This window comes from Psammomys obesus, unplaced genomic scaffold (assembly GCF_907164565.1).
Source record: "Psammomys obesus unplaced genomic scaffold, mPsaObe1.curated_primary_1811, whole genome shotgun sequence".
NCBI classification, from domain to species: Eukaryota; Metazoa; Chordata; class Mammalia; order Rodentia; family Muridae; genus Psammomys; species Psammomys obesus.
Window position 1 is genome coordinate 517,307 of NW_026586589.1, and position 9,324 is coordinate 526,630.

General features: G+C 48.9%; 1 long non-coding RNA gene across 1 annotated transcript; it reads right to left on the reverse strand.

The window, feature by feature from the left end:
* Positions 1 to 3,749: 3,749 nt before the first annotated feature.
* LOC129672787 (uncharacterized) lies at positions 3,750 to 9,249 on the reverse strand. Its single transcript, XR_008719554.1, has 2 exons — positions 8,907 to 9,249; positions 3,750 to 7,230 (listed from the first exon to the last, which is right to left on the reverse strand). It is a non-coding gene; the product is annotated as an uncharacterized LOC129672787 (long non-coding RNA).
* Between the last annotated feature and the right edge of the window lie 75 nt (positions 9,250 to 9,324).

Genomic DNA, 9,324 nt, shown 5'->3' on the forward strand with positions numbered 1-9,324 from the left:
CTTATTTTATAGATGGGGAAAGTAGGACAGAAGTGAATTGAAATTATGTGCCTGAAGAGACACAGCTGGAAATGGCTGGAGCTGAGCACTGGACTGGGCATGCTGAGTCCAGAGTCTACTGTGGATCCCTTCAGCATCTGTCATAAAAATATGGAGTTGGGAGACGTATGTGACAGCAGACAGTAAGCACTGTGTGTGTGCATGTGTGTGTGTGTGTGTGTGTGTGTGTGTGGAAGGAAGTATGTATGTGCATGTTGGAGACAGAGGTGGATGTTGGATGTCTTCTTCAATCACTCTCCACCTTAGTTTTTGAGGTAGAGTCTCTCACGGAACCTGATGCTCATCAATTTGGCTAGACTAGTTGGCAAACAAGTTCCAAGAACCCTCCTGCTCTGCCTCCCCAGGGCTAGGATTGCAGGCACAATTTCATGTGAATTCTGGGAACTGAACTCAGATCTTCATGATTTATCAACTAAGCCATCTCCCTGACCTCCAGAGAGTAAGCTTAAGCCATGTGGACACCTCCAAGATGGCGCCTACAGAGCATTTTGGTGGGCATCAGCATTTCTGGTTTTCCATGCCGCCGTTTTGGTTTTAGAACTGAAAACCCTGCACCTCGGGGAAACTCCGTCTGGGAAGGCTGTCCACTTAGTTATTGGCCTCTTCCCTGTAAGAATCACAGAAGGCCACTAAAGGTTTCTGACACCTAAAGACACATGCTATCCACACCACAGTCTGCAAGTTTTAGTGTTTTGAGACAGAATCTCACTAGGTAGCTCAGGTTTGTCTCAGACTCATGATTGCCCTGCCTCAGGCTCCCATGTGCTGTGGCCACAAGTCTGTCCATAACCCTTGGCTGTTCACAGCTTCTCTCAGATAGGTGAAGGCCTTCAGGTCCCCCTAGGGGCATGGGTACTGGATCCTTACTGCAGTGGGAACATACCTCTAAAAAGAAATCAACTGTAGCATTCCAATTTAGAAATAACATTCTCAACCCCATCTTTGAATTGTAATTCACCAGAGACCAATCTGATTATCTAAGGAGTGAGCTAGGCCAGAGTCTCATATCCAGTGGCTTGGGGGCCTGCCCAATCCTGTCCAGGTTCAAGGAAGAATAGTTAGATTCTGCCCCTTAGCAGGGATACAAGCCAGAGCTGGGATGCAGCTCTGCCTTGGAACAGAGAGAGAAAAAATCCTGTGTGTGAGAGTGCAAAGGGCTTCCAGAGCTGAATGAGGAAGATGCAGCCAGGCTAGGAATACTACAGAATGTTCTGGAGCCCTGAGGCTTCCCCAGACAAGAGCATAAGCCAGAGGTTACTAGCTAACTGTGGCTGACTGCAATCGCTCATCTAATGTTGTCACCATTCTCTAGGATTCTGAGTGAATAACAAGGAACTCGAGTGCACAAGCAAGCACATACATACACAAACACACATACATGTACACACACATGCACACATACACATATCCACTGACTAGGACAATGACACCCTGTGAGGTGATAACAGCAGCCAAGAGGAATCAACTATACTGTGTATACTATAGGGCCAATAATGAATAGAAATGGACAAAGAACCCAGGGCCAGAGACCTGGATATTTCGGGGAGCCACTGAGACTCAGACTTCCTGAGATCCCCAAAGGCTGAGGGGCTGAAGGAACCAGGCTCTTCTGAAGACCCATAGATGAAAGGCAGACTACCAGGGGAAGGGCTGGCTGGCTATGCTCTGAGGAACAACTAGTCAACCAGGGCTCTTTTCATAATGGACACAGACAGGATGGGAACCTTTCCAACCGGAACAGGAGACTCCCTCATGTTGTTCACATCAATGCCCTCTTCCTGGCTTGATCTCTTATTTTTTCTTCTTAGTCTTATTTTTCTTCTTAGACTCAAGGACATATACCCAGAGAAGGCACATGAACACCAGTGTCTGGCTTCCTGCTGCCATACTTTCTTCCTCTCCTTACCCTCCTCAATGCACCAGACCATTTGATGAGACAGAAAGGGCTCCCCACACACACACACACACACACTGGGTAACATCCTCTCGCTTGGTCTTCTGGGCTGAGCTGTCTTCACAGTCACGGCCTTATAGCCTGCCTCTGGATTTCATACAACAGAGAAAGAGAAAATTGTCTCTTAGTAACCGCCATCATTTGAGGATTTCCTGCTGTGAAAAGATGCTAATCCTATTTTATAACCTGAGGTGAGGTCCAGCCTCTCTCTGGCTCTTTTCCTACTCAGAGATCCAGGGAGGTCAGCCAACAGAGACTGGCAGTATGGAGTTCACAGGGGCCAGTCTGGAACACAGATGTTTTCTTTAGCTCCTGCAAAGTTTAACTAATTAGAAAACACTCGAAGGTGTGTTCTGTTATAATTCTTAGTGAGCTATTTGCTGCTGTTACTTTGTTGCTGTGGGTTTGCTTGTTTGAAGCAAGGTCTCAAGTACCCAGGCTGGCTTCAGGCTTACTATGTAACTAGTGATGACCCTCAATTCCTGACCTTCCCGCCTCAGTTGTCTGAGTGCTGGTGTTACAACATGCGTCACCACACCTGGCTGATCCAGGGCTGGAGACCGAACCGAGGGCCTTGTGCATGCCACATGAGCACTGTACCAATCCAGCTACATCCCCAGCCCTTGAATATGGCTGAAACTTTGGAGTCCAGAATTCTGGGCCCTTTAATGGCTGGAGGCTACTGGGCCAGTATTTCAGCACAGCATTATTTTACTTGTTTTTGTTTATTCACGACAGGGTAGCTCAGGCTGGCCTCAAACTCACTACTGAGCTGAGAACTACCCTGAACTTCTGGTCCCCCTGCCTCAGCCTTTGGAATGCTGGGATCACAAGCATGCACCACCACCACGAGCATTTAGATGAGGCATCTGCTACCTCCTTGCGATGCTTCCTTATCAAATAAGGATACTCTCCTTCGCCCAAGAATGGCTCAGACTATGAGCAGACAGGTCTACACTTCAGCCCTGAACTAGGCATGGCTCTGGTGTATCCAGTGAGTTAGTGACTCCGTCATCTCCATTAAGCTGAAGCAGACACAGGGGCTCCGGGCTTGCCTGAGGCTGCAGGCTGCAGGACATCATGAGTTTTGATCATCTGTACCCCGTAACTGCTCCAGCATGGATCTTGCAACCCTGAGGTTCCCAGACGTGTGCACAGCCTCACAGGGGAAGAAGACAAACTTAATGATCATCATCATCATGGGTCACATTAGGAGGGGACAGCTCACCTGAAGAACTATGAATGTTCTCAGAGCCTGGCACAGAGTCAGCCCAGAGAGCTATGTTGAGCCAATGCGGAAGCCACACTCCACTCCTCAGTCACCCGGCGTCAGAGCAGAGGCAGACCCGGGGGATTCCCTAGCTGCTGCCCCACCTCACCTGCTTTCCCCCACGCTTACTGCCTAACATGTTCACACTCAACCCCAGTGCATCTCCCACCAGCAGCCAGCTTAGAGCTCTGGCTCCTCTTGAAATGAGGGGCAGATTGCGGTCCTTGCCCTTTAGGACTGCAGGGCCACTGGGAGGACTAGATGACATCACCTATGATACGAAACAGTAAACAGCAGGCCTCACTGAGACACATTCTGTATGAAGTTAGGAGGTGTGTTGTATTTAGTTGTTATTAATATTTGCTATTGTATTTAGTTATTGATATTTGCTATTGTTTTATCTTCTTGTAACGCTGCTGTTAATCCTCAGCAGCTGTAAAACCAAATCACCACACAGAGACTGGGTTTTTAGTTAACCTAGAACACAATGCTGGGCAATATTTACTCCCTCCTCAACCTCCAAGCCCTCAGTTTCCTAACATTTAGATTTCCCACATTTTACTTGCTTTTTGTGAAATCTTAGGTCTCTCCTCCCGCTCTGCTCTCCTCTCCTCCAGCTCCTCCTCCTTCTCGCCCCTTCCTGTTCTCTAGCTCCTCCCCTCTTTCCTGTCCTCTGGCCCCTCCCATTGCACAACATTGTATCTAGTTGCTTTATTTGTGTCCTGTTTACACAAGAGTTGAGACAGGATGCTTATCACAATGCAATATCCAGATTGAAACCAGAGAGTTGGGGCTGGGGAAATCAGCATTTGAATTAACAAGGATAAGGCATATACATTTTAAAAGAACATTATACCAACAGAGGTGCAGGGGACTAACACTGCTACCTGGACAGCCTCACCGGCAGCCACCTACCTAAATCTGCACAGGGATGCACCAAGGCCCTGCTCAGATGACGGTCCCCTCTATCTCGGAGGTGTCACAATGACTGGGGTCTCCCCTGACACTCCATCATATACACGCCACAACATACAAGCTTACATTCTCAGACCAGGGCCTCAGCTTGGATTGCTAGAGAGAAGATTAACCTACCCACTGGCTACCAAAGTCATAAGACTGTCTTCTTTGATTAGTGGACATTAATTGTACAAGATAATGGGAAGAGACATAAACAGTGTGCTTTGAGCACATTTGAGGTAATGCACCAGTTACCTTCTCCATTTCTCCTCCTGACCCTTGTCTAACCAACAGCCCCTTATGATAATTATTCTGTACTTGTAATCTACTTTTCACTTTTAACTTGATTTATTTGACCTGGTGATTTTTGGTTCTATCCATTTTCCTTCTAACAGTATGACATGGAACTTTGTTTTCTGTTTTTGCTTTTTGTTTGTTTCTTTGTTTTTGGTTTTTTTTTTTTTTGAAACAGGGTTTCTCTGTGTGTCCCTGGCTGTTCTGGACTCATCCTGTAGATCAGGCTGGCCTTGAACTCACTATGTAGCTCAGGATGACCCAATTCTTCTACCTCCACTTCCCAAGTGCTGGAATTACAGGCATGCACCAACACATTCATTCTTCATAGGACCTTTTTTTAGATTGAGATTATATATATGTTCACACAACATACACACACACACAGTGGGCATACATGAGTAAAAGTGAAGTTACAGGCAATTACAAGTCAACTCACATAGTGCTGAAAACCAGACTCAGAACCTCCGCAAGACCAGGGTGTGCTCTGGACTGCCAAGCCTTCTCTCCAGCCCCTCACAGGACTTTCTGACCTCGTGAGAATGGTAGCAAGTCTTCTGGAGAGGGGAACAGCAAAAGGACTTCCTCAAGGAAGATACTTTCCTACTCTGGCCAACTTTGGATGTTGCTGAACTACATTTCCCAGCCTACCCCATCTCCTTGCACAACTCTGTGCTAAACCCTACTACAATGACTCCTGCTACAATGACTTAAATGTGCTCCTTCTGAACCTGGCTTCCTCAAACTTCCTCTTCTGACTGGCATAAACCTGACACCCAGGGTGACCTTGAGTCCCCAGTGCTGTAGATTCAGCAGGACCGGAGGGGACCACTCATCCACTCACCCAGACTAGACCAGCCTTGAATTCAAAGATCACCTGCCTCTGCCTCACGAGTGTTTGGATTAAAGGCCTGGCCTGGCAGATTGTAGTTTTGTTTTTGTTTGTTTGTTTTTTAGTGAAATGTGAAACTTTGTTAACTTTGTAATATTGACTGTTTGGCTATTGAGTTACTGCATTATTACCCTGACTCTAGTCTTAGCTGGAGCTCACCCCTAAGCAGTTTCCATAATGCAATTTACTTGCTGGAATTGGATTTACATATATTTGAAGTAGTGTCTCACTCTCAACGTAGCTCTTAATTTTGTGGCAATCTGGCTTCTACCTCCCAAGCACTAGGAATCCAGGCATGAACCACTCCACCCTAGCTCGGGTTAGACCTTGAGCTTAGTTTTGCAGGGAGGCTAAGAGAGCAGAAGTTCCTGTGTGCTTGGGAACCTACCTCAGTAACAAACTCTGTTGGGTGCAGAATGCATTTGGGGGAAGGTGTTTCTCTCCATCCCTCTTCCAGCTCTCAGCCTGATGTGTGTTGTGTGGAGAAGCTCACAGCCAGTCTGTATCAACTGGCAGGGACCAAATGACACACTCAAACAGAGTAATGGAGGAAAGCTTACCAGACTGTCTGCAAAGGTGTGAACTGTGCCATGAGCTGCCTGAGTAATCTGGACGTCAGTGTACATGGTGAAGACTACTTTCCACTAACACCTGGATGCCCCTGGGTGTGTCTCTCTGCTGCAGATACTAGGCAGCCACTGGAGCAAGCTTAACCATGTGAACTAAGCGTACCAAGAAGATAATGGAAGTAGCCTTAAAACAAGACCAGGACACTGGGAGGCGGGGAGAGATACAGTGTTTGCCTGCCACTCGAGAAGTCTAGGGTTTGATCTTTGCAAAATCTACCCACAAACACACCTGATAATGGAGGAGAGTCTGTGGTTAAGCCCCTCACTCCCTGGATACTCAGCTGGGTTAACTGCATAACCCATAATCTCCCAGAGGCTGATTCCAGAGCCCAGGCTGGTCACGTGCCTGCTACTAGGTTCTCTCACTGCTCTGTCTTTTTCTGCATTCTTCTTGTGGTGTTTCCTTAGATCTCTTTAAATAAACCCCAAACTTTGTCTCGGGATCTGCTTTTAAGAAAACCTTAGCACAGAGAGCCGAGCCCAGGGAAAGCAGCCATACATGGTGCAGTTCTTGGGGCTATTGCCTTGGAGACAGGGCCAAGAGGGGAGCGGTGGGGGTAAGAGTGGGGGGGGGAAGCCTGCCAGAAGTTACAGCCTTGCCAGAAAGACAGTTCTCTTCAATGACTCAGGGAGTGGAGGGAATAAGCATCCTGACTTCTCCCTCCTGTCACCTTCCGCCCCTCTGCCTGTGTCACAGGCAAATGAGTCCATGGTGCTGAGGACACTGGGAGGTTGCTTTGAGTACCCAGTGGTGAGGCCTATCAAAGGCTGACAACCCACCACTCAGCTATTTTCTGGAAGTTTGGTCCTGCCTAGAGAGCAGAATTTCAACAGGCCAGAATCTAGAAACTTCCCCAGGTCTGGTCAGGATGGAGACACTATGGATCTGGAGGGGTGTGGCAGGTGCAAGTACCTGCTACCAGACTCAGTAGCTGATGAGAAACACCTGCCACTGCTTTGTAAGTCAGGAGTGTGGGCTGGGCTCGGCCCAACACTGACTGAAGTCAGCTGGTCTGCTGAAGGGGTGGCTTTACAATGGTGGGGCTTCAGGGGTGGCTGACAGCTGGAGCTTGGCCAAACAGCCAACTGGAACCAATTGGAGTAGCTGAACACCACTGGAGTAGCTGAGCACGGACTTCCCGCCAGTGGCAGTGTCTTTTGGTGGATCACGTTCCTAGGGAGAAAGACCAAGAGTGGAAGTCAAAAAGCCCCAAACCCCTCCAGATAAGTAAATTCAGTAGCCTCCTCTGCCACGTTCTACCAGCAAGCCCTTCAGGCCATCCCAGGGCAAGAAGGCAAAAACAGGATCAGTAAAGAGTTGTCACCTCTTGACAGGTGGACCAGCAAGTCATCACAAGGCCTGAGCTTTCACATGCTAGATCCACTTTGGAGAATAACTGGGCTGTTAAAGCCCAGGTCCAGCTCTCTCTACAATGCACTAATTTTCCAGGAGCTCAGTGGGCTATGCCCTCTTGGGACCTCAATGACTTCATCTATAGACTGTAACAGTCCCTGCTTCACAAGATTGAATGGGATGATGGTTTTATAGTGCTTCCAGGACACGAGACATGGAGGGACTGCCCACATGTGGTGATGGTATCTTGTATCTGAAGTAACAAAGAAATCTCCCACAAAGCTACAGTACTTTAGGCATTTTTCTTTTTTGAGAAAAAAAAAATTCTCAGTAGTAGCCCAACATCCTCCTGCCTCGGCTTCCTGAATACTAAGATTACAAGTATGTATTACAGTCCCTGTCTTAGAAGAACCATTTTGATCCACCCTCTCCCTCACTCCCACCTGAATCCCAAATCCGGATTCTGCTGCCTGCATGTGCCATGGAACTGAATCTACCATCCTCCCACGGTGCCCACTGTCTCTCACCCGAATCCTTCCGGGTGTACCACGCTTCTTCAGGGCACCTCTCTTGCTGTCCCTTCATGTCAGGGCACCCAGGCAGCTCCGCCTCAAGGTGCACACACGTTGTTTAAGGATCTTGCTAGAATACAGCACTCCCTGTACAGCACTCCCCACTCCCCCCAAAAAAACCCCCAAGAGTATATTTCTAAGCAGCTCACCTATGATGTCGGCCTGGCTAATTTTCTAGACTTTAAACAGTTTGGAGGGGTTTTTCCAAAGAAAGGTTTGACGCTGTCCCGAACCCACTGACAAACTTTTCACTCGCTTCCCCAGCACGCTCACGGGAAGGGCCAAACCTCAGTGTGGTAACTTATTAGGAAATTCCACCCTGCCTGCTGGCCTCAGCCTTCCACTCTCCAACCTCCCCCTCCCCTTATTTATAGGTTTGTCTATTTACAGATGAACGGGGACACTGCCATTAAACTGGCGTTTCTACGCGTCCCTTTCTTCCCACAGACTTATCAGTGTCCCACCCCAGGGATGTCAGTGCTGAGATGTAAGGGTGTCTTCCCTAGCGTTACCCTTCACCTCATGGAAGCACAGAGCTAAGCATGTATTTTTTTGGGGGGTGGGGGGGTGTTTTTATATTCTAGAAGTTGACCATAGTATATGAAGTTTTCTGCGACGTATCCTTTCTGTCCCCGTTCATGCCTGTGTCTGAGTACACCTGCTGTGTTTTGGAGCTGATGCTCACTTTACCGCCGTATAATAATACTCTCGAGGACACAGTTCCAGAGTATTTGCTCACGGCGCCGATGTGAGCATTCTGAACAGGTCTCGATACGTGGGCACAATTCTCCGACATAACGGCCTCAGGAGAGATGAACTGTGCGTTCCTGCCCAGCCCTGTTTTCTCCAGCCAGCCATCACTCTTAGCTCCCGGGAGTCTCTCACACAGAGAACCAATGTCATCTGCATCCCACTCGCCCTCACCTGGTCAACTCCAGCCGTCGAAGACTCCGCTAAATCTCCCTAGTTACAAACTTCCGTCTCGTGATTCAGCAACAAGTGCGACTACCCCCGCAGAATCCAGCCCCACGAGGCCTTGGGGCTCTGTGCCTCCAGCTCCTGACGGTACACAGTAGGCGCCTAGGCAACCGTGGAAGCCTCGGTACAGAAGGGGCCGCGAAGGGGCCAGAGCTCGGTGAGGACACTGGGGTCGCGCCTACTGGGGGGGCTCACCTAGGAGGTTCCCAGGGTGTAACCGCCTGGAAGTTCTGGGGTCCGGAATTCCGGAAAATGCGCTCCAGGGCTTCAGGAGAGGCTGCAGGCGGGGCCCAGGACCCGGAAGGCGGGGTCTCCGGTGTGGGCGGTGCGCGGGCGGGGCTGGGCCGGGGCGGCCCGGTGAAAA